At 51.1% G+C, this 25660-nt stretch overlaps 1 long non-coding RNA gene across 2 annotated transcripts in view; it reads left to right on the plus strand.

Moving 5' to 3' along the window:
• The first annotated feature begins 2426 nt into the window (after nt 1-2426).
• The window catches only part of LOC146855780 (uncharacterized), a 75236-nt gene continuing 52002 nt past the window's right edge, over nt 2427-25660 (plus strand). The window contains exon 1 of one of the 2 annotated variants that reach the window (XR_014980876.1): nt 2427-2464. This is a non-coding gene — a long non-coding RNA (uncharacterized LOC146855780). The remainder of the gene's footprint in view (nt 2465-25660) is intronic. The other variant, XR_014980874.1, reaches the window with a different exon arrangement.

Here is a 25660-nt window from a genome sequence, read left to right on the forward strand (position 1 = left end):
GAGTATGAGGGCCACGGTCTCTCCCTTGTCGGTCAGGGATCTGATGTCGTCCGTGGCTGCGATGAGGGCGGTCTCGGTGCTGTGGTTGGCCCTGAAACCGAACTGCGAGGGGTCGAGTGATTCGTTGGTTTCGAGGAAGGTAGTCAGTTGAGTGTTGACGGTTTTCTCAATAACCTTTGCTGGGAACGGGAGGAGAGAGATGGGTCGGAAGTTCTTGAGGTCTGTGGGGTCTGCTGTCGGCTTCTTGAGGAGGGCGTTGAGTTCGGCGTGTTTCCAGCTCTCGGGGAAGGTGGCGGTGGTGAAGGATGTGTTGATGACGTCTCGGAGATGAGTGGCGATGATGTTGTCGGCTTTGTTGAAGATGTGGTGGGGGCATGGGTCGGCGGGTGATCCTGAGTGGATGGAGTTCATCATGCCGGTGGTTTCCTCGGTGGTGATCGGGTTCCAGGCGTGGATGGTGGTGCTGTGGGGGGTGGGTTCTGGTGGTGGGTTCGCGTTTGTTGTAGTGAAGCTGTTGTAGATGTCGGTGATTTTGTGGTGGAAGAAGGCTGCGAGGGAGTCGCAGAGGTCTTGTGAGGGGGTGATGGCGTTGTTTTCGGCGTCGGGGTTGGAGAGTTCTCTGACGATGCCCGAAAAGTTCTTTGCTGTTGTGGGAGTTGTTGTCAAGTCTGTCTTTGAAGGAAGATTTTCTTGCGGCGCGGAGGAGTTGGTGGTGTTTCCGGGTGGCGTTTTTGAGGGCTCAACAACATTTTCGGGACAACCTTCTGCCCCGATCCACTGGCACTGCCAAAACTGCATTTGCAAGTAATTGTTATTCTCGTATTCATCTTATCCAGTGTTCAAAACATTATTTATTCCCATAGGTAATCCATGTATTCCCTTTAGAATGATTCAGATCTTCATGCAAGATAAGGCCATTTTACATATTTCTGATGCTCCTGCCGGGCCATCCGAACCTCTTTCCAAGAACACGACTTAAAGCAAATTCATCCATAGCAGTTTATTTAAAATCCAATGCATTTCGGGCCTCAAGGGCCCTTCGTCAGGGAAAACTGAAAGTAACAATTACACACGTTTTAATGTGTCATCTCAAAATATAAACTGACAACTAAAATAATGTTTAATGCTTAAAATTGAGCTCTTTTCTTAGTCACAATGGTTAATTCGATTGAAATGCATACTTTGCCATACTAAAAACCTCTCTTTCATCGTTAACATAAGTGGCTACCTATCGCTCAACCGTTAATCACCATGCTTTAGCCTTGACTTCTTGCGCCCCCCATCTGTTGATTAGCTTTCTTCCTAAACATCCCCATTCCAAATCTTTCCACCCTCGTAATGCTTGCTCCCGACTATCAATGTAAACCTCCTTTCCTTTTTTTAAAGATCAGCATTTCCTTGTCTAAAGAAGCATAACTCATCTGATCCTACCTGCTTAGAAGCAAAACAACCTCCTCGCTCCGTTTCAAGTATAATTTCTCCTTCCCCTTCCACCCTCGTGACTTTAAACACACTTTAACCCCTCCTCGCAAGAAGCCCTCCCTCTAATTACCACATGATTAGCACCTGTGTCACTTTAAAGAACTCCCGGGTTACCCTGAAAGCACTACGGTACCCATGATGCATTTAAACATAAATAAATATATATATTCCCATAGGTAATCCATGTATTCCCTTTAGAATGATTCAGATCTTCATGCAAAATGGCCTTATCTTGCATGAAGATTTGAATCATTCTAAAGGGAATACATGGATTACCTATGGTAATAAATAATGTTTTGAACACTGGATAAGATGAATACGAGAATAACAATTACTTGCAAATGCAGTTTTGGCAGTGCCAGTGGATCGGGGCAGAAGGTTGTCCCGAAAATGTTGTTGTTTCGAAAAACGTGCTGTTTGGGCTGAGCACGACGCCACTGTGCACGCAGTGGTTAAAAGTAAAAGTTTAAAATCGGAGAAACTTGTAGTACATAAGGAGTGCAACTCGCCTATTTTTGATGTTTACCCAAGTAATGCCCCTTCGAGTTAGCACCCACTAAGAGAATCATACAACAGGAAGAGTTTGGAATGAAGCTTTATTATTTTTTCTTCATGCAAGGCTGAACATCGAAGTTCACACAGCAAGTTTATTTTTGGTGTCAGAATAACGAGAATATCACAGTAACAAAACATCGGATCAATCACATGTTCTAAAGACTGTCTATACTCTTTAATGAATAGAGTTGTATTAAACATGTTTAATTATATAGTATTTATTTATGTTTAAGTGCATCATGGGTACCGTAGTGTTTTCAGGGTAACCCAGGAGTTCTTTAAAGTGACACAGGTGCTAATCATGTGGTAATTAGAGGGAGGGCTTCTTGCGAGGAGGGGTTAAAGTGTGTTTAAAGTCACGAGGGTGGAAGGGGAAGGAGAAATTATACTTGAAACGGACCGAGGAGGTTGTTTTGCTTCTAAGCAGGTAGGATCAGATGAGTTATGCTTCTTTAGACAAGGAAATGCTGATCTTTAAAAAAAAGGAAAGGATGTTTACATTGATAGTCGGGAGCAAGCATTACGAGGGTGGAAAGATTTGGAATGGGGATGTTTAGGAAGAAAGCTAATCAACAGATGGGGGGCGCAAGAAGTCAAGGCTAAAGCATGGTGATTAACGGTTGAGCGATAGGTAGCCACTTATGTTAACGATGAAAGAGAGGTTTTTAGTATGGCAAAGTATGCATTTCAATCGAATTAACCATTGTGACTAAGAAAAGAGCTCAATTTTAAGCATTAAACATTATTTTAGTTGTCAGTTTATATTTTGAGATGACACATTAAAACGTGTGTAATTGTTACTTTCAGTTTTCCATGACGAAGGGCCCCTGAGGCCCGAAATGCATTGGATCTTAAATAAACTGCTATGGATGAATTTGCCTTAAGTCGTGTTCTTGGAAAGAGGTCCGGATGGCCCGGCAGGAGCATCAGAAATATGTAAAATGGCCTTATCTTGCATGAAGATCTGAATCATTCTAAAGGGAATACATGGATTACCTATGGGAATAAATAATGTTTTGAACACTGGATAAGATGAATACGAGAATAACAATTACTTGCAAATGCAGTTTTGGCAGTGCCAGTGGATCGGGGCAGAAGGTTGTCCCGAAAATGTTGTTGTTTCGAAAAACGTGCTGTTTGGACTGAGCGCGACGCCACTGTGCACGCAATGGTTAAAAGTAAAAGTTTAAAATCGGAGAAACTTGTAGTACATAAGGAGTGCAACTCGCCTATTTTTTATGTTTTTGAGGGCTGACATGTTCTTGTCGGTCTGGTCGAGGCGCCAGGTTTTCCGCGAAGGTGCGTCATCGTTTTTTGGAGTCCTTGAGGGTGGAGTTAAACCAGGAGCTTCTTTTGTGGTTGGCTCCGTTCGCTCGGGTCTTCAGGGGAGCCAGGATGTTAGCGCAGTCGGAGATCCAGCTCGTGAGGTTGTTGGCTGCTTCGTTGGGGTCTGAGGGGCTGGTGGGCGGGTTCTGGGAGAGAGCTGATGTGAGTTGGTCGGCGGTGATTCGGTTCCATTGTCTTCTCGGTGGTTGTTGAGCGTGGTGGTGGGTTGTGGTTTTCCTGTAGCTGAAGTGGACACAGCTGTGGTCCGTCCAGGAGAGTTTGGTGGTGTGGTTGAAGGAGATGTGTTTGCTGGAGGAGAAGATGGGGTTGAGCGTGTGTCTGGCGTAGTGGGTGGGGGTGTTGACCAGTTGCTTGAGTCCGAGGTTGGAGAGGTTGTCCAGTAGGGTGGTGGTGTTGTTGTCGTTGTAGTTCTCCAGGTGGAAGTTGAGGTCTCCCAGAAGGATGTAGTCGGCGGAGGGGAGGGCGTGTGGGCTGACGAAGTCTGCGATGTCTTCGCAGAAATTGGTGCGTGGTCCGGGGGGTCTGTAGATGAGGGTTCCTCTGAGGGTAGTTTTGGGGTCGCTGTGGATTTGGAAGTGGAGGTGTTCAGAGTCGGAGAGCGTGTGGTCAATGTTGGTTGTGATGCGGATGGAGCTTTTGTGGACAATGGCGATGCCGCCTCCGGTGCGGTTGGTGCGGTCTTTCCTGATGATTTTGTATCCGTCAGGGATGGCTATGGTGATGTCGGGTGCCGAGGAGGGGTTCATCCAGGTCTCAGTGAGGAATGCAATGTCCGGGGCTGTTGAGTCGATTAGGTTCCACAGTTCGATGGCGTGTCTGTGGACGGATCGCATGTTGATCAGGATGCACTCGAGGTTGTGTCCGGGGGTGTTGTTCTTGTGGGGTGCGTTGGGGGTCCGTAGGCAGGTGAATCGGCAGTTGCGGCAGGTAAAAAGACCGTGGGTGCGTCTCGGGGTGGTGCGGCAGCAGCCCGGCGCTCTGCCAGGGTTGAGTTTGGTCAGGGCGGTGGTGTCGTAGGTCAGGCGTGGGAGGTGTGGGTCGCGGGGGCCAGGGGTCATGGCACTGGGCGCGGTCTAGGCGCAGACGGGCGCAGACGGGCTTGCCTTAGGCGCGCCTTCGGCGCGCCAGCGGCGCGCCCGCTGCGCACGTCCGCTGCGCAGTCTCGCAGTGGCCGCCATATAAGGGGTAGCCGGGGAGGAGGGGTCAGCTGGGAGGCGGGTGGTGGGAGGGTAGGCGGGGGAAAAAATGGCAGGAAAAGCGGCGAGGGCAAAAAAGCGAAAAAAGACGAGAAGCGAGAGAAACGAAGCAAAGGGGAACCGGGCACTAAAAGGGGGGCACAACAACAACCAGGCACTCTGGGGGGCACGCACTTGGGAAACAAGGAAAAAAAGGGGGCAGCACTCACAACAACAGCCGGGCACGCACTCGGGGAACAAGGAAAAAAAGGGGGCAGCACTCACAACAATAGCCGGGCACGCACTCGGGGAACAAGGAAAAAAAAGGGGGCAGCACTCACAACAACAGCCGGGCACGCACTCGGGGAACAAGGAAAAAAGGGAGCAGCAGTCAGAATCACACAGAATCGCACAAAAGGAGGCAGGCAAGCACTGGTGGCGCTGCGGGGGCAGGGGAGCGACCTACCCTAAGAGAATGGGCACAGTGTTGGATGACACACATGATTACGAGACAACTGGCAGCCTAGATGACCATGTGCAATAGTGATTACACACAGACCAGGGAACACATGTCAAGGAGGGGAAGGGAGGAATAACAGCACCGGTTGACTTGGGGGAACAGGATATGCACTGCACATATAAACCCTGGCAGTGTATCCAGGCGACTGAGCACCTCCAAAAGTTGGTGACAACAACAAACACATATGTACCTACCCCCTCCTTGCTGCTGTCTCTCCTGGAACTGCCTATCCATGTCAGGGAAGACCACCGCCAGGACACGCTTCATCTGGTGGGTCAGGTGTCGGCACCCGCCGTGGGGGCGTGGAGGTGCCCCAGCTGGACCCGGGCGATCCTCCGGGTCCAGCACCGGATGTCCTGCCACCGTTTTCGGACTTAGGCTAGGTGCCGACTGCGACCTTCCGCCGATCTCATGGCCCTGACGGCCCGCTTCCAGATCTCCCCCTTCTCGTAGGCAGTTACCTGTGAGGATGACAAAGTGAGACAACATCACTACACCTGCTCCATGTCAGAGAGATACACATTTGAACATCTTTGATATGTTGAACAGGGCATAGGATGCTGCCAAGGAATAGCATCTTTGTCAGATGGATATTGTCCTCTGTGTAAGCCCCAATGCACTACATGGCGAACAAGTTACTTACCTTCGGTAACGCTTTTTCTGGTGGATACAGTATCTGCCTGTGGATTCCTCACCTTGTGAATATCCCCTGCACCAGCAACATTCGGAAACTTTTGTAGCAGTCCACGCCGATGGGGTCGACGACGACGTCACAGAGACACGGCTCCGCTCGCGACTCCGCTGACGTCACCGGCTCCATAAGAAGACCTCGTCGGCGTGATGACGTCAGTTCCGCCCCTTTTTTCCGTGCCTTCGAGGCACACGGACGGACTTACAGCAATATATATACACAGTATACACAGTACACAATATGCATATCAACACACTCAGTGTGGAAAATAAATAACAAAGCACAAGAAATAACATAATGCTTTTAACAGTGATAAACACATTTGAAACCCATCAATAGAATTACAGGCATAGAAATACTGGTATAGAAGGACGGACAACGTGGAGGCGGGTGGGTCAGTGAGGAATCCACAGGCAGATACTGTATCCACCAGAAAAAGCGTTACCGAAGGTAAGTAACTTGTTCTTCTGATGGATACATCTGCCAGTGGATTCCTCACCTTGTGAATAGATTCCACAGCAGTCCCCACTCCCGGAGGAGGGTGTCCACCCTTCTATACCAGAAAATCCTGAAGGACGGATCGCGCAAAATGTCCGTCCCTCCTCACCTCGGTGTCTAAGCAATAATGTCTTGCGAAGGTGTGGAGGGAGGCCCAAGTTGCCGCCCTACAAATGTCCTCCACCGGAACACCCCTAGCTAAGGCAGATGTGGAAGACTTTGCTCTGGTAGAATGAGCCCTCAAACTCTCCGGAGGCTCCTTACCAGCTAGGGAGTAGCATATCTTGATGCACAAGACAATCCACCTGGAAAGGGTGCGCTTGTGCACCGCTCGACCCTTCCTGCAGCCAGCAAAGCCCACAAAGAGCTGGTCATCAATCCTGGAGTCCCTTGTCCTGTCCAGGTAGAAGCTCACCGCCCTCTTAGGGTCCAAGCGGTGAAGTCTCTCCTCCTCCTTGGAAGGGTGAGGGGGAGGATAGAAAGAAGGAAGGGTAATGGACTGCCCCAAATGGAAGGGAGTTACCACCTTAGGCAAAAATGCAGCGCTGGTCCTGAGTACCATTCGTTCAGCATGAATGGTCAAGAATGGGGGTTTTGAACTTAGAGCTTGAAGCTCACTTACCCTCCTTGCCGAGGTGATTGCAACGAGGAAAACTGTCTTAAAGGACAACAACCTCAAGGGACACTTGTGTAAGGGTTCGAAGGGAGAACCCATAAGATAGGTTAGTACAAGATTTAAGTCCCATTGAGGCACAATAAAGGTAGTAGGAGGAAACTTGTTTGTAAGGCCCTTTATAAAACGAAGAACAATAGGTGATTTGAATAATGACGGCTGATCCGGCAAACAAAGGAAAGCCGACAGAGCCGATAAATATCCTTTCACCATAGCCACAGCAAAGCCATGCTGAGCAAGAGAAAGGGCAAACTGTAGAATATTAGACAGACGAGCCTTCAAAGGATCAATGGACCTCTCTCCACACCAGAGAACAAATTTCGACCACCTATATGAGTAAATGGACTTGGTGGAGTGTCGCCTGGCCGATAAAATAACATCCACCACATCCGTCGGGAGAGAGAAAGAATTTAGGTTGCCCCGTTAAATCTCCAGGCATGAAGGTGTAAGCTCTGGAGGTGGGGGTGTAGAACCTGCCCCTCCGACTGCGAGAGGAGGTCTGCCCTCAGAGGGAGACGGAGCGGAGGGCACGAGGAGAGGTGGAGAAGATCTGTGTACCACACCCTTCTTGGCCAATCCGGGGCGATCAATATAACTTGGGCCCGGTCGAGTCGAGAGCCCCAACTCAACTGAAACGCGTCCCCCAACGCCCCCTGCATCGGATACTGGAGACTGCAGAACAACGGACAGTGCGTGTTCTCGCGGGTGGCAAATAGATCCACCCGAGGAGTTCCCCACGTCCGAAAGACGTGACGAACCACCTCCGGATGGAGCCTCCACTCGTGGTCGGCGGAGAACTGCCGACTGAGACTGTCCGCACGCACGTTCAGCACTCCGGCCAGATGATTTGCCATCAGTCAAATCTGATGGTCCTGAGCCCAGGACCATAGATGCAGGGCCTCTCTGCAGAGACAAAGAGACCCCACTCCTCCCTGTTTGTTTATATAGCACATCGCGGTAGTGTTGTCCGTCAGGACTTGAACAGACTGACCGCGAAGGGAAGGGAGGAAGGCCTTGAGCGCCAAACGTATCACCCGCAATTCCAGAAGGTTGATGTGAAGCAACCTTTCCTCTGGAGACCAAAGACCCTTGATCTCCAGATCCCCCAGATGAGCACCCCACCCTAAGGTGGATGCATCCGTTATCACTGTGGCCACCGATGGAGGAAGATGGAAATGCTTTCCTTGAGACAGATTGCCCTCCATGCCCCACCAAGACAGATCCGCTGCAGCTTCTCTGGAGATCCTCACAGACTCCCTGAGATCTCCCTTGTGCTGATACCACTGCCTGCGGAGGCACCACTGGAGCGCCCTCATGTGCCAGCGTGCATGGTTGACCAACAGAATGCAAGAAGCAAACAGACCGAGCAGGCGAAGGACCTTCAGGACCGGAACAACCGCTCCGTTGTAAAATAAAGGAATCATTTCCTGTATGTCGAGAATCCTTTGAGGAGGAGGGAATGCTCGACAAACAGTAGTGTCCAGTACCGCACCTATGAACAGGTTGCGCTGAGAGGGCACCAGGTGAGATTTGGGCACATTTATCGAAAAACCCAAGTTGTACAACAGTTGAGTTGTATCCCGCAGATGATGCAGCACCTTCTCTGGAGACTCCGCCTTGATCAGCCAGTCGTCCAGATAGGGGAAAACCGAGACCCCTGACCTTCTGAGATGGGCTGCCACCACTGCCATCACCTTCGTGAAGACCCGAGGTGCAGAAGTAAGACCAAACGGGAGGACCGCAAACTGATAATGTTGCGACCCTACCGTGAAACGGAGATACTGTCTGTGCGACTTCAGGATTGGGATGTGAAAATACGCATCCTGCAAGTCGATGGACACCATCCAGTCCTCCCGATTCAGCGCTTGAAGAACCTGAGCAAGGGTGAGCATCTTGAACTTCTCTTGCTTTAGATAAAGATTCAAGATCCTGAGGTCCAATATCGGACGCAATCTGCCGTCCTTTTTCGGAATCAGGAAATACCGGGAGTAGCATCCCTGGCCCCTCTCCTGCTCTGGAACCACCTCTATCGCACCTTTCTGAAACAACTTCAGGACTTCCTCCTGCAGGAGAAGACGGTGGTCCTCCGAGCAAGCCCCTTGGCAAGGAGGGTAATTTGGAGGGAATTCCCGAAAGGGAAGGGCATACCCATTTTCCACAAGATCTAGAACCCAGAGATCTGTAGTTACAGATTCCCAATCTTGTAGAAAATGGGTAAGCCGGCCCCCCACAGGACCAGCATGATCCGGAATGGCGGATCTAGGGCTGTTTTGCGGTGGTGGGAGGGGCTGAGGAAGAGGAAGAGGAGGAGGAGAGCTCATGGCCACGTGTGCGACCCCTGATTCTTCCTCTGTAACCTCTCGACGAGGAACCTTGCTGCTGCTGCTGTTGCTGCTGCTGAGTCTGCCTATAGGTTCGAAAAGATGTCCTTCCAAAACCTCTGTACCTCTTAAAAGACCCTCTCAACTGAGACTGGAGTCCCAAAGATTTAGCAGTTGCCTTGCTCTCTTTGAATCTTTCTAGAGCAGCATCTGCCTTTTTCCCAAAGAGGCCAGACCCATCAAACGGTAGATCCAATAGGGTTGTTTGCACATCTTGAGAGAACTCAGAAGTTCTCAACCAAGCACTTCTTCTAGTTGCAACCGACGACCCAATGATCCTTGCAACAGAATCTGCTGTGTCCAGCCCACTTTGGATCACTTGCCGCGCAGCCGCCTGAGCATCAGTCAAGATGTCGTTAAAACCAGATCTATCCTCATCAGGTAGCTTCGGCACCAGTTTCTTAGCCGAATCCATCAGCGCATGTACATAGCGTCCCAAAAGACATGTGGCGTTAGTCGATTTCAAAGCCATGCTGGCTGATGAAAACACCTTCTTTGCCGACTGGTCCAGCCTTTTTGCCTCTCTGTCCCCAGGGACCTGTGGAAAGGCTCCTTTAGACTTCCCAGAACAAGCCGCCTGAATTACTAAGCTCTCAGGCGATGGATGAGACGACAAAAATTCGGGATCACCTGGGGCCGCTCTGTATCTCCTAGCGATATTCTTAGACACCGCAGGAGCAGAAAAAGGTTTGCGCCACACCTCCAACACAGGTTCTGCAATGGCCTCATTAAATGGAAGCAATGGTTTTGACACCGCTGTGGGAGAATGCAAGACTTCAGTCAAGATGTTTGACTTAAACTCCGTTGTTGGAAGTTGGAGACCAAGTAACTCCGCAGCTCTCCTTATGACTGCATGGTAGGGTGCAACGTCCTTGGATGGCTCATCTGATGGCGGAGTAATCTCCCACTCAGGAGACAGGTCCAAGCCACTAGCTTCCTTAAGCTCGTCAAAAACCTCATCCGACTCCACCAATTCTCCATCCTCCGCTTCCTCCTGAAGGTATCTCAGCTCCTCAATAATCCTTTGAGTCTCCCTTCTGGAGCGAATTCGAATCCTCGGCGTCGGCGGCGCCGTAATCGACTCCGACGGCGCCGGTGCCGGCATCGACCGTGGATCCGGCGGAGCCATCGGCGTCGAACGAGGTCGAGCCGGAGCCGGCGAGGATGGAAGCGGCATCGACGTTCTTGGAGCCGGAGGATTCCAAGACGGCGTCGCTGGATAAAATGGATAGAAAGGGGCCTGAGGATATACTTGCGGCACCCCTAAGTTAAATGCCAAAGGACCCGTCGGACCCGCAGGTGCACCAGGGACATACATGGCACAAGCAAATACCCCATACATTGCATTTAAGTAATGTGATGGGTCCTGACCTGGCCCAGGGAAAGCAGGATACTGGCCAGGCCCCACCGGACTCGGGCCAACCGGCGCCGGCGGTGGAATCAACGGCGTCGCAGGCTTACCCGGGGCTTGAAGATCTTCCGGGGCCGGAGATGGAGCCGGAGACGGAACCGGAGCCGGAGATGGAACCGGCGTCGGAGTCTGGGCTGGAACTGGCAAAGCCGGAGACAAAGAGACCACCGGAGATGAAGGACCAGCAGGCGAACCTGGCACAGGAGAAGGAGAAACAGAGTCCCTTCGACGCCGAGCAGGAGACTTCGGCTTCGGCGCCGTGCTCTTATCTGAATGGTGCTGAGAGGAGTGTCTTCTCTTTTTCTTGTGCTTCTTAGCTCGAGAAGCATGCCCTGAAGTCGACTTCGACGCCGACCTCGACTTCGATCGAGACCTCGATCTCGATCTCCTTCTCCCTCTCTTGTCCTTCTTCATTCTGGCAATAAAGAGCTTTGCCTCCCGTTCCTTCAGAGCCTTCATGCTCATCTTTCGGCAGCTGGTACAGCCATCCACATAGTGGTCCGAGGATAAACACCACACACAGTCCTCATGTGGGTCAGTGATGGACATATGCTTGCCACACTCCCGGCAAGGCTTAAACCCAGACTTCTTTGTCGACATCTTCAAAGAAGACAGGAAAAACTACGAAAATACACAAAGTATAAACGACGCTAACAACAGCGATTCCCGAAATCCGTTGGCTTCGACGGCGCGGAAAAAAGGGAAATGACGTCATCACGCCGACGAGGTCTTCTTATGGAGCCGGTGACGTCAGCGGAGTCGTGAGCGGAGCCGCGTCTCTGTGACGTTGTCGTCGACCCCATCGGCGTGGACTGCTACAAAAGTTTCCGAATGTTGCTGGCGCAGGGGATATTCACAAGGTGAGGAATCCACTGGCAGATGTATCCATCAGAAATTAAAAGTACACAGGTGACATGAGGGTTGCGACACACTCCATGATCATGGCACACACTGTGCATCACAAGCAACACCAGGCTGATGGACAGCACCTCCAAGCAGTTACATGCCCCAGGCCACTGACGCAACCTCAGCAGAGTACACAGACACACACAGGCACAGATCAATCACCTGGCATTGGCAACAGCGGATACAAACCTCACTCTGCACATGTGCACTTGCCTGTGGGGTGTCACAGGTATGGGGCTAGCTCAGCAAGTCAGACACACAGCACGGCTTACTTCTCACATCAGATGGGTAGAGCTGTAGCCTCCTCCATGCAGCTGTGGTGCAACACTTCACATAGACACTCACCCACATGACAAGGAACATTCACACACATCAATGTCCAGGGGGCGTACACATCACTTGGACACTCTCACCACAGCTCCACTAAACTCACACACATCTGTGGGTACAGTCACCTGTCACACCGGGGGGACCACTGAATCACCTCAGGACTATAGACCGAAAATGCCACAAAGGATTAGCCAGGCTGAATGTGTCATGCACTATGCAGTGAATGTAACAGTAAGCACAATGCAAGTGAGGAGTGCACACATGAACTACATCATGCTCTGCAGGAGAGACATAAGCCATTCGCCCCCCCTGGGACCCACTCTAAACAACATTGCATGTCTGTCACACCTGGACACAATGCCAGAAGTGACAGTCACAAAAAAGGTGCACAGTCAAAGGTAGTGAAGTCAGCACTCACCTGCTCCCCTGGTCTCCCATACAGGCTGGGGAACTGTGGGAGGATGGCATCCAGCAATGCCTCATTCTTCTCCTGGGTGAATGGCTGGGCCCTCTCCACAGACCTTGACATGGTGCCAGAGGAAGCACAGACAGCAGCAGTGTTGTCAACAGGAAAGTTGTGCAGGCAAGTGCCCTCTCATGGGTTCTGGCTGACTTATATCTGTCTTGCTGAGGGGCATTCATTTGGAGGAATACATAGTGATTGGTCAGATTCATTCGCATCTTACGTTTACTCCAATCACTTTCCACATACACCAGTGACAGCATTAGCATCATTCAAATTTTGAGCATCATGTCAAGTCAACAACCGCTTTGCAACATTGTATTTTGTGGCCAACTGACTTTTCCAGGACACCTGATGGAAAAATTTGAACTGAAAACTCTGTATCCATGACAACCAGCATGCATTTAGTGCCTAATACTTGGCCCTTATGTGTCCCCTATGTAATTTTCGAATCCACACACAGGTACGGTGCGTTTCACACGTACCCCTACGGCACCAGTTGCACAGTGCATTTGACACGTACGTGTACGCACCGGTAGTACACGTACGTGTACTACCTAAGTACATGTACGTGTACTACCAGTGCGTACCCGTACGTGTAGGCACTGGTAGTACACGTACGGGTACGTGTACTACCAGTGCCTACACGTATGTGTACGCACTGGTAGTACAGGTACGCACTGGTAGTACACGTACGTGTAGGCACTGGTAGTACACGTATGTGTAGGCACTGGTAGTACACGTACGTGTAGGCACTGGTAGTACACGTACGGGTACGTGTACTACCAGTGCCTACACATACGTGTACGTGCCAACACATACGGGTACGCACTGGTAGTACACTGGTAGTACACGTACCCGTACGTGTACTACCAGTGCCTACACGTACGTGTATGCACTGGTAGTACACGTATGTGTGGGCACTGGTAGTACACGTATGTGTAGGCACTGGTAGTACACGTACGGGTACGTGTACTACCAGTGCCTACACGTATGTGTACGTGCCTACATGTACAGGTACGCACTGGTAGTACATGTACGTGCAGGCACTGGTAGTACACGTACCCGTACGTTTACTACCAGTGCCTACATGTACGGGTACGCACTGGTAGTACATGTACCCGTACGTGTACTACCAGTGCCTACACGTACGTGTACTACCAGTGCCTACACGTATGGGTACGCACTGGTAGTACACGTACCCATACGTGTACGACCAGTGCCTACACATACGTGTACTATCAGTGCCTACATGAATGTGTAGGCACTGGTAGTACACGTACACACTGGTAGTACAAGTACGTGTAGGCACTGGTAGTACACGTACGTGTACTACCAGTGCGTACCTGTACGTGTAGGCACTGGTAGTACACTTACGGGTACGTGTACTACCAGTGCCTACACGTACGGGTATGCACTGGTAGTACACGTACGTGAAGGCACTGGTAGTACACGTACTAAGGTAGTACACGTACGTGTGTATAGTCCGTACCACGCGTGCTCCTTTGGCACCACTACTATAGTGATACGGACCGTACACACGGCCTCAGAGCGTGTGTACGGTGTGTTTCACACGCGTACACTGGTGATGGGATGCGCACGCGAAAGGAATGGAGGTCTCAGACTCACACAAGGATGTACATCAAATCATTGTCATTGCAGTCCTACATGTGCAGGGCCTAGGTGTGTCAGGCAGTGATATTGCACATGTCTCCTCATGTATTTGCACAATTGATGTGTGGTGACCTGTGTACACATGTTATGTGTGATGGGGCACTATGAAGCACACTTCTCCTTCACACTTTGCACATGTGTGCATGTAGTACAAACGTGTCAAGCACAGCATCACTGGTATGGCACAGTCACCACCACCCGCAACTGTCCCCTGATGCCAGGGACAGGGACACTAACAACTGACATTTAACGACCAGCGTGCCCCGATGTGACAATGTCATGTGTGTGTCATGTGTTCCCATGAGCTTGTGTCTGTATGCATCGAACATGATATTTAGACATGAGGACATATCTGCGTTGCCTCAATGTCTGTGTTTTCACATTCCATGTGACCTGTGCGTCTAGCTTTCCGTCAGGTGTCTGTGTGAGATGACATCCTTCAAATGCAGATATTTGGATGTATGTCACTCTTGTGATGTCTCTGGCTGTTCACTTACACTGGCCCACGGCTCGTGTCAGGTTATGTCATGTAGACTTGCCAATCAACAGGTCTAGCTTGCTTTTCATAGGAGTATCACCTGGCTGGCATACGTGTCCTGGATGTATTACACAGACCAGACTCTGTATTTAGCAGATGTGTATTAGCAGTTGAGCATGTGCTCAGTTCATTGACATTGATGTTGGTATGTTCTCACTCTTCGTTATTCATTCCAATTTTCTGCAGGGCACCGGCTGTGCCCAGACCAATGCTAGACTTGGGTGCCATGAGGAAACGTGACTGCATACAACTTTACAGATTCACCCAACAGTTGATTGAGGACTTGACCGCCAAGCTGGCACCACAGCTCCAACCACGACACAGGTATCCTACTGCGCTGACCCCCAAGATGAAGGTGATGGCGGCCCTACATTTTTTTGCCACAGGTACTTTTCAATTCACCATAGCTGATGTTGGTGGCATGTCACAGACAATGTTCAGCCGTGTCCTGCATGATGTTTTAGCAGCCATGTTGGAGCACCTGGATGAATTCATCCATTTTCCGACTCCTGAGGAGTTGACAGGTGTCAAGGGTGATTTCTATGCCCTGGGAGGGATGCCCCATGTAATTGGGTCCATTGATGGGACACATGTGGCTTTGGTACCACCACAGGCACAGGAGGTAGCCTATCGCAACCGTAAACATTACCACTCTATAAATGCCCTTGTGGTGTGTCTTGCTAACATGCTGATTTCCCATAACTGTGCACGTTTTCCAGGGTCAGCACACGATGCCTACATCATGAGGCGTAGCAGGGTGCCACAAATGATGCTGCGGCTGTACAACAAACGAGCATGTCTTGTTGGTCGGTATACTCTGTTTGTCCTGTGTTTTGCGGTATCTTTGTATCTTACGGCATCTCCTGACCCACTTCTTTACATGATGTTTCCATGTAGGGGACTCGGGCTATCCCAACATGCCATGGCTGATGACGCCTCTCCGCAACCCAAGATCAGCTGCAGATCGCCGTTACAACAATGCACACGGGCAGACCAGGCGAGTGATTGAGAGGACGTTTGGCCTCCTGAAGAGCCGATTCCGGTGCCTTCACAAGACAGGCGGGTCCCTCCCATATGCACCGGCAAAGGTCTGCAAAATCTTCCTCGTGTGCTGCATGCTGCACAACATGGCAGTGGAGAAGGCAGTGCCACTCATCCTGGAGCAGGATGAGCAGGAATATCCACCCGTGGAGGATGAAGGTCACGAGGCAAGTGAGGAGGAGGAGGAGGAGGAGGAGGAGGAGGATATCCGGAGTCAGCTCATACGCAACTTCTTCTCATAATGGTGAGTCACTGGGTCTGAGTGTGCACGCTTTGAGCCTTGTGTGGCATGTGTTGCAATGTGTGTGTCCAGCTGACTGTATGCTAAGTGACTTAGATGTGTGTTCTGATGTGTCACTCGAGTGATGATGTCATTCCACACATTTTAGCTGAGACACTAAATTTTCAATTCGCATGGTGACAACATTATTCCTGTAGAGTAAATGACCATGTATGCGGATAACAATCTTTTAGCTGACTTCTTGTGTGTCTGTCATCCACAGGTTCTTGCGCATGTTGTCTGGTCGTGTCATCGTTGGCCTCCTGCTATTCCTCATGAGTATTTCAACGTGTGCTGATTCAGCGTTCCATGCACGGACATGGGGAAAAGTCATTTTGGGTAAGGATTGCAGCATGGCATTTTGGGGGTGGGACGTGTGCTCCTGTGCATGTTGTGTTACCATGCATACATGTCGACTCACCATGGGGCACATGACATGTAGAATGACTCCCATGAATTGATAGTCAACCTTCGTGACAGTCATCTGTAATGGTTTGTGGATTCTGATGAAGGCATCAATGTGTGTAAAACTTGCCTCAGAAACATACGGGATGCTACGGGTGGACATAGTGTGGGACATCCCCATAAGAGGCTCAATGGGGAATTGTAGCCTCTCTGTGTGCAGCAGGGGGTGTTTGGCTCATCCCCTTAACTTGTGTGCCAGTTCATTTGGATTTACAACATCTGTGTTGTGAAGGGGGTATCCAGTGTAGGTCCCACATGTTCAGCCAAATGACCTGTGAGTCTGTTCATATTGATGCATTTCCCTTAGTGTGAGCCTGAGTAATAAAGGTGTTACTCACCCTCCAAGGTGCCTCATCTCTGTCAATGCAGGTCTCTTGCCACTTTGCATGCGGCATCTCTGGCATAGTTGCCAAAGATTGTGCATATGATTCTATGTGTAGTTTGGCAACATGCATGTAGTTCTTCATGGGTTAGAATCTCTATTGTGCATGAAGTCCATGGTTGTGTATGTATTTGGCCATGTTGGTCCCCACAACAGGCCATCAACGCCTGCTGAGGGTGTGTCTCCTGTGCGCAGCTCGGCCTTCTGTTTCCTGATCCTGTGTCAGTCATCTTTGGTGATTGTGCATCCATTTTCTCTGGGTCTGCCATGGGTGACCGGACACCCCTTCCTTTACATACGCCTGTTGCAGTTGTCCTTTCTGACATCCTTGTCTTTGTGTGCTACTTTCGGCATAGTTTCCAGGACATGCCGCCTGCTGCTGCGGCCCCTGCAGCAAGGGTCCACAAAGTTGCCGGATTCTGCAACACACACGCCTCAAAGATGCTCCTCCCTTCCTCCCTCCACCCATTCATTTGGCTGTCATCAGCTTGTCTGTGCCACTGTTGCGGCCACGCGGTGCCAAAGGTAGGACCGTCAGCGCATGCAACGTGCACATTGCACGAGCCTCATGTCCTTGCATGACCCACATCACACTACAGTCTGATGTTGCAGCCACCCTCCAAGCAATGTCCATCCGAAAATCAACTGCCTGCTCTCAGGCATACCCTAAGCGCACACACGACACCTTTGCATGCTGAGTGTGCAACTCCAACTGCCTACACAGTGCTGCCCCGCCTTCCAGGCCCTGTCACACCAACCAGGTCATGTCCCTCCTACTCCACACCGGCTCCGTACACCAACAAGGCCATGGGAGTGGGACTCAAGCCTTCAGCATGTAGTATAGTGGCGTCATCTGGAACATGGCCCAGGGATCATCTCTCAGCGTGCCAATCTTCAATGTGTCCAGGACCCCCCTCTCCACCATCACATGCGCACACAACCTCATCATCAGCTCGTATGCCATTGACAGCCAGGTGCTCCTCACCCTCACGAAAGACGCAGCCATTGCCAGTTCCAACATTCAAGAAGGCATGAGGTCCGTTGATGAATGGCTGAACATCAGCCACCTGAGGCTGGACTTGTACAGGACTGAGGTAATCATCTGAGGATTGTCCCCTTACAGCTGGGTCAACTCCTTGTGTCCCACCCGCCAGGGCCCTACATAAGCACCCAGTGGCCACGCACACAAGATGGTGTGCATCATGGATTTGTCGCTCACATTTGCCATGCAACTCACCAGCATCTGTACCTCATGCTGCAACACCCTCCGCATGATGCACATGATCCACAGATAGATCCACTCCAAGGCAAGACAGACCGTCCCCCAGGTCCACGACACCAGCCGTGTCAACTACAGCCCCGCCCTCTACGGAGCAAGTACAGCCAAACTCCCGGAAAACTTGTCCACATCCAGGGTGCTCCTGCACACCTCAGCTTCAACATCCCGCGCCCCAGCCACATCACCGTCCACCTGAGATAGCTGCAATGGATCACTGTCTGCTGCAGGATGACCTTCACACTCCTCACCCACACTCAGGAGGCAGTCCACAACCCCAGACCCCAAACCAACCTTGGACGTCTGTCATCCAAGACCGCGTTGGGCCAACTCCGTGCATCTAACCTTGCCCTGGCCACCATTCTTCACATCCACCGAAATCCAGCATGCAGGACATAGTTCTCCCACCTGGCCAAACATACCTGGGACTCCCTCCCCGGGAACCTCGACATGAGCCATGACCTCTACGCCTTGATGATACTCTTCCAAATTGGTCTATCCGCACAGTATTGCAAGCCCCCCCTCAGCAGCTTGAGGCCATCACGGGTGAGTATTGTGCTCCATATCTGAATTGGATGATACATTGTGACCCATGTGTGTCCTGTACCAGACTCAGATCCCAGGGTATGGATGGCTGGAGTTAGTTCAACACTCAGGCATAGTTTGACATTTCCCCACACGTATGTTGTGGACTCATGCAAAATGACTGCAACATCTAATTAAAGAAATTTAGTTTTATTCTCGGTGGGGGGCATGTTTTGTGGGGAAAAATAGGTGCTATACAGTGTGCCTAGAATCCAAAGTTCACAGGGGGAGATGGGATCCTTGGCATTTGAAGTCATCAGAGTCCAGACCACAGTGTTTGTCATCATTGGTCAGACTGTGACCAGCAAGTCCATGTGGCAGAGAATGACAGTGAATGAGTTGCTGCTGTTGCGCATGAAGGCCAGGTGCCAGGCCAGGTGACCTGGGAGATGTGGATGGTCCACTGCCTCTCACGGTCTTTTCCGTGGACGACCCACCTTCCTCAGGGGACCCTCAGATGCAGGCCTTGACGATGTTTGGGACGCTCCGTCGGAAGAATCCTCCTACTCCTCCCTCCCTGTGGCTGGTGGTGGTCTTCGCCTGGTGGCACAGGGAGGGTTGCCCATGTTGTCGGCGATCCGACGGAGTGAAAGGCTTATGTCCGTTTGCACCGCCAGGAGCTCAGCCAGTCTTGCCTCCATCCGTCCTTGGTGTTGTTGTTGACTAGCGTATTGCTCGGCCTGCTGGTTCTTAATCTCTGTGAGGGTCTCCACTACCTGGCTGATGGCCCTGGTGTCACGCCGGTATGTGTCCAGGATGTGGCGTATGTGTGACATACCGGTCCCTTCAGCTGGCTGGTCAGGTTCTCGCCTCCGCCTGCCTCCACTCCCACCACCCCTGCCCACACGAGCCTGGCCTGCCGTTGTGGGCACATCGGGTCTACGGGACCCCTGAGGGATGGCATTTGCGGGGTTGTCTGCCTCCTCCTGGGTGCCCGGAGAACCTTGTCCCTCCAGGTCAGACTGGCTCAGTTGTTCAGTGCGGGCAGGGCTCCTGGGTGTCTCCTGGGATGTGGCAGGAATGGGGGTGGTGGTTGGCACAGATGTACCTGAAGCAGGTGCTGCAGGGGCTTGGGCACCAGAGGGTCCAGGTGGGTTGGGGTCATCCACGGAGTGTTGAGAGTCGTCACTGCCGGTGGGATCAGCTTCCTGCCGAGCCTGGGACTGTGATTCTTCCCCCCATTGTTGGGGGGAGATCCATGACATTGCCCTGTGTGTGAGAGAGAGACATTGTTAATGCTGTTTCATGCGACATCCATGTTTCATACATATTCAAGTTGGCACAGTTCCTCCAGGTAGTTGGATGTGCCTAGCATTCCTCTCAATGTTCTCTTGTGGATGGGTATGTTGTGGGGGACAGATTGATATGTTCTCATGAGTGTTTGACATGTAGATTTTTGGCTGTGATGCTTCTTTGGCTATGGATTGATCTTGTTGTGTCACATGTCCATTGTGAGAGTGGGTAAATCCATTGCCTGCCCCGGGGGTGTGTGCTTGTGAAAGGGGTGTGTGTGACAGGGCCTGCTGTTGGGTGTAGTGTGATTTGGCATTGGGTCTCCCAGGTGATGTGTCTGTCCCCTCATGGAGCATGCTGGCATGACAGTGAGTGTGAGTTCCTGTCCTAGATATCTGAGCTTGTGGTGTTGGTGTTTGAGTTTACAGTGGTCACAGGGGGCCTTGTGCTGCCTACAGCTGGGCCAAGTGTCAGCTACCTTGTCAGTACTTAGCCAGTCCCTGTGCATTGAGCATGGTGCATGGGTATGCACCTGGGCCATATGGGCTGAGGGCAATGATGTCTGCTTCTGAGTTGAACAATGTGTTTTTTTAGCCCCACCCTCCCAGCATCACGGACATCCAGTCTTGTGTTTGTGGTTCGTGCAGCTTGGGACATGGCCTTGCTTTGTGAATGGGGCATGCACATGTTAGTGACATGAGCGTTGTTTTTGAGTGTGGTTGTGTCAGGTGAGGGCTTGGGGGTAGTTGCGTGCATTTGGTGTAGTTGGGGTGTGGATGGCATTACCCCCATGTTACGTAAGTTTTTTGTGTACTCACCAGGCTCTGCCGCTCCTTGGACTCCGTGTACTCCCACCGGCGGAAGCAGGGCCATCACCTTCTCCTCCCAGGGATGGTAATGTACTGGTCTGCGGGGCAGCCCACCTCCAGTGATGTTGCTCTGGGCGTAGTCCTTGTTCATTTTGCGCTTGACTGCCCTCCGCAGATCGTACCACCTGGCTTGGCATTCATTCCTGGTCCTTCTGATGGGCGCAACAGCATTCACCCTATCGACGATCCTCTGCCACATGCATGATTTTTCTGCTATGCTGATCTGTCTGACCAATGCTCCAAAGAGCTGTGGGCTCCTCCTTTGGAACTTTGGATTCTTGTCTGTGGACATGGTGTGGGGTGTGGGTGTGGATGGTTGTGGGTGTGTGGGTGTGAATGTGACGGTGTGGGTCTGAATGTGAAGAGGGGGTCTGTGTGAAGGAGGTTGTGTGAAGGTGTGTAAGTTAAGGTGTATGGTGCAGTTGTTTGTGTGTGGTGTCTTTCAGCAGTGGGTCTGTTGCAAAGGCTCATGGTTTGTGTGTGTGGGCCCTTTTCATTGGTCCATTTGTGGGTGTGGCTGGGTTTGAAAGTTTGGTGGGTGTGTTATAAGAGGTGGTTGTGAGTTTGGGCCTCTGTTTGCCTGTTTGGATGTGCCAGGTCAGTCATTTAGATGTTTTTTCTACTGTAGACGTGTTTTGTGGTGTTGTGCGAGTCGAATTGACCCTCCTTGTGGTGTTTTACAGTGTCCTGGTTCTGTACGAGTCGTTTTCGCGTATGTAAGGTGCGTACATACGCGATGTTGTTGTACAGTGCTCACATATGCAATGTTGTTGTACGGTTCTTACATACGCGATGCTGGGGTACGGTGTTGGGGTATGGTGCGTACAAGTATAGGTCTGGGGTACGGTGCTGGGGTATGGTGCGTACATGTACGGGGCTGGGGTACGGTGCTGGGGTACGGTGCGTCCAAGTATGGGGCTGGGGTACGATGTTGGGGTACTGTGCTGGGGTACGGTGCGTACAAGTACGGGGCTGGGGTACGGTGCTGGTGTATGGTGCGTACATGTACGAGGCTGGGGTACGGTGCTGGGGTATGGTGTGTACATGTACGGGGCTGGGGTACGGTGCTGGGGTACGGTGCATACATGTACGGGGCTGGTGTACGGCGTTGGTGTACGGTGCTGGGGTACGGTGCGTCCAAGTACGGGGCTGGGGTACGGTGTTGGCGTACGGTGCTGGGGTACGGTGCGTACAAGTACGGGGCTGGGGTACGGTGCTGGGGTACGGTGCTTGGGTACGGTGTGTACATGTACGGGGCTGGGGTACGGTGCTGGGGTACGGTGCGTACATGTACAGGGCTGGGGTACGGTGTTGGGGTACGGTGCGTACAAGTGCAGGGCTGGGGTACGGTGCTGGGGTACGGTGCGTCCAAGTACGGGGCTGGGGTATGATGTTGGGGTACGGTGCTAGGGTATGGTGCGTACATGTACGGGGCTGGGGTACGGTGCGTACATGTACGGGGCAGGGGTATGGTGTTGGGGTACGGTGTGTACAAGTACGGGGCTGGGGTACGGTGCTGGGGTACAGTGTGTACATGTACGAGGCTGGGGTACAGTGCTGGGGTATGGTGCGTACATGTACGGGGCTGGGGTACGGTGCTGGGTTACGGTGCGTACATGTACGGGGCTGGGGTACGGTGTTGGTGTACGGTGCTGGGGTATGGTGCGTCCAAGGCTGGGGTACGGTGTTGGGGTACGGTGCTGGGGTACGGTGCGTACAAGTATGGGGCTGGGGTACGGTGCTGGGGTACGGTGCTGGGGTACGGTGTGTACATGTACGGGGCTGGGGTACGGTGCTGGGGTACGGTGCGTACATGTACGGGGCTGGGGTACGGTGCTGGGGTACAGTGCGTACATGTACAGTGTTGGTGTACAGTGCTGGGGTACGGTGTGTCCAAGTACGGGGCTGGGGTATGGTGTTGGGGTACGGTGCTGGGGTACGGTGCTGGGGTACGGTGCGTACATGTATGGGGCTGGGGTACGGTGCTGGGGTATGGTGCGTACATGTACGGGGCTGGGGTACGGTGCTGGGGTACGGTGCGTACATGTACGGGGCTGGGGTACGGTGTTGGTGTATGGTGCGTACATGTACAGGGCTGGGGTACGGTGCTGGGGTATGGTGCGTACATGTATGGGGCTGGGGTACGGTGCTGGGGTACGGTGCATGTACATGTACAGGGCTGGGGTACGGTGTTGGTGTACAGTGCTGGGGTACAGTGCGTCCAAGTACGGGGCAGGGGTATGGTGTTGGGGTACGGTGCTGGGGTACGGTGCATCCAAGTATGGGGCTGGGGTACGGTGTTGGGGTACGGTGCTGGGGTACGGTGCGTACAAGTACGGGGCTGGGGTACGGTGCTGGGGTGGGGTACGTTGCTGGGGTACGGTGTGTACATGTATGGGCTGGGGTACGGTGTGTACATGTACGGGGCTGGGGTACGGTGTTGGTGTACGGTGCTGGGGTACGGTGCGTCCAAGTATGGGGCTGGGGTACGGTGTTGGGGTACGGTGCTGGGGTACGGTGCATACAAGTACGGGGCTGGACTACGGTGGTGGGGTACGGCGCGTACACGTACGGGGCTGGGGTACAGTGCAGACATGGTGGGGGTACGGTGCTGACATACGTGGGTACGGTGCTGACATATGCGGGGGAGGGGGGGCTGTGCGACTGGCATCCTGGGCACAAGTTTCCCCGGATACGAGTGGTACGGCGTTTGCTCCGTACGGGGCGTTTTCCATGCGCTTGTGTATTCGGAAGGGCGGTACGGATCGTACGTGCGCGCTCGGACTTCAGTTTTACGATTTGTACGTTAAATTGTCCGGCTCCCTCTCGTACACCTTTTCCCGAAGCGATTTTTATGTATTTTTCACGTACGAATCGTACTTCACCGGTTGTACGGGACTTGTACGATTCGTATGTAAAAAAATACGGATACGAGTCGTACGGTAATTTTTTTTAATGGATCGGAATCGGCACCAAAGAGTAAATAAAAAAAAATTATTACACTATTAACATAATTAATTATTGATAAAGTTTTTTTTTTAATTAATCATTAATTTATTATAATTAAATTACTTCCAACACTGCGCCCCTAAACACCCAAAACCTGCAACGGAACGAAAAATAACAAAAATTATATAAATTACATTTAAAAGCTACTAAAGATTTTACAAATACATTAAAAAACATCAACAATAATTATACAAAAACATAACATCATATACATATATACCAAAATGCAAAACAATAATTAAAAAACAATATTATAAACATTATATTTTTGTAATCCATATTAATGATTTCTATATTTTAAAAATCGATAAATTTACCTTAAAATCGATATTCTTGACGCTATTCTTGCTGACGATATTTCAATACCACGATATTTTCCGCAAGTTGATGTTTGCAACTCAATGTTTTGTCTCAACATTAGTCCACTAAACCACCAGACCCAGCTAGATTAAAGGTTTGTCTCATTGCTTGATCTTCAAATTTCTTAATAGCCTGACACTGCTTCCATGATTAATCCTTGGCCCAAAAGCTACTTTAGGCTCTATTTTAGTCAATAGGTGGTAACTATTGAACAGTAAGGCCATCATATCATCAATTAAAATGGCATGCCCACAATAAAACTCTTCTGCCCACAATTTATAATTTGGGCATTATGTTCACTAAAGCACAGCTTGGTTATACCCTAGTATTTGTAAAAACTATCTGTCTATAATCCCATTCTACTAATACTCTAGTTGTATTTACATTTCTTACTTCAAACTTTAATCACGTGTGTCTTCCTTGCATTATGACAAACCTTTTAGTGAACAGTATGTGGCCAATTATGATGAGGCTCAGAAAGCCTCCAAACACATTTCGGAGGTTTTCCAAGCCTCATCGTGGTTTCGAAAGCGACAGCCTCATTAAAATGGAAGCTGTCGGTTTGAAACCGGCCAGACATTCCGTCTGACTTCTGATGGGCTCAAGGAGCCCGTCTGGCAGTCAGAACTGGCACGTAATCCCTATGGACGGCGTTTTACGCCGCCTGGATAACGATGCTCCATTTCCGACAGGCTTTCCATGCCGGGCTTTCTGACATGGAAAGTCTGTCGGAAAGCGAGTATGGGGGCCCCTAGCAGGGCCGCCTTCTTCCTACGGCGTCCACTTAGGGGCTGAGCCCCTTCTGTTCATCACTGCACTGTGTGGCAGGCACCTTGAGGTGCCTGCCACGTGGTGCAGGGATGAACAAAAACTCCCATTTCTCTATTGGAGCTTGTGCTGCTGCGGTTTCCGGCCGCAGCACTAGCTCCCATACCATCCCTTGCAGGCGGTGGCGATCCGCCCTAAATCCTAATGGACCCCTATGTCTCTAAGGCCAACAATTGTCTTTGCAAGTCCATTTGTATCCAATTCAGTACTACCAGATCGTTTGAGTATAAGACAGCATTAACTCTAACATCATGAATTCTCGAAGAATTGCCATTGCACATCCAGAGAACTTAAGGAAAGTAGGAACTAAATAGAGAAAACAGCAAGGAAGCCAGAAAAGAGCCCAGTTGTAATTCGTCCTGTATCGGGAACCTTGCGATCCTCTCACTACAGGAGAGTTTCGACGTAGCGGTTGAGTGTCGATAGGGAGGGTATGAGATAGTTTGGGGAGGAAGAAGGAGAGGTCACGTTGTAGGGTTGTTTTCCTTTGGGACCGCACTGCTTTTGTTTGTTCTATGCCAGTTAAGAGGAGCTAAAGCACATTTATTTTTTTATTTGAATAACGGAAACCGTATTTAGAAGGCACTGTGAAGGATTATTCTGAAACAATACCTCAGACCCAGGTGACGTTAACCTGGTACGAACCCTGATCACTGTGGCCCTGTTTGGGAAAGGGGTGAGAGAAAGC

The sequence above is a fragment of the Triturus cristatus genome, chromosome 4_1 (genome assembly GCF_964204655.1).
Source record: "Triturus cristatus chromosome 4_1, aTriCri1.1, whole genome shotgun sequence".
Taxonomy (NCBI): domain Eukaryota; kingdom Metazoa; phylum Chordata; class Amphibia; order Caudata; family Salamandridae; genus Triturus; species Triturus cristatus.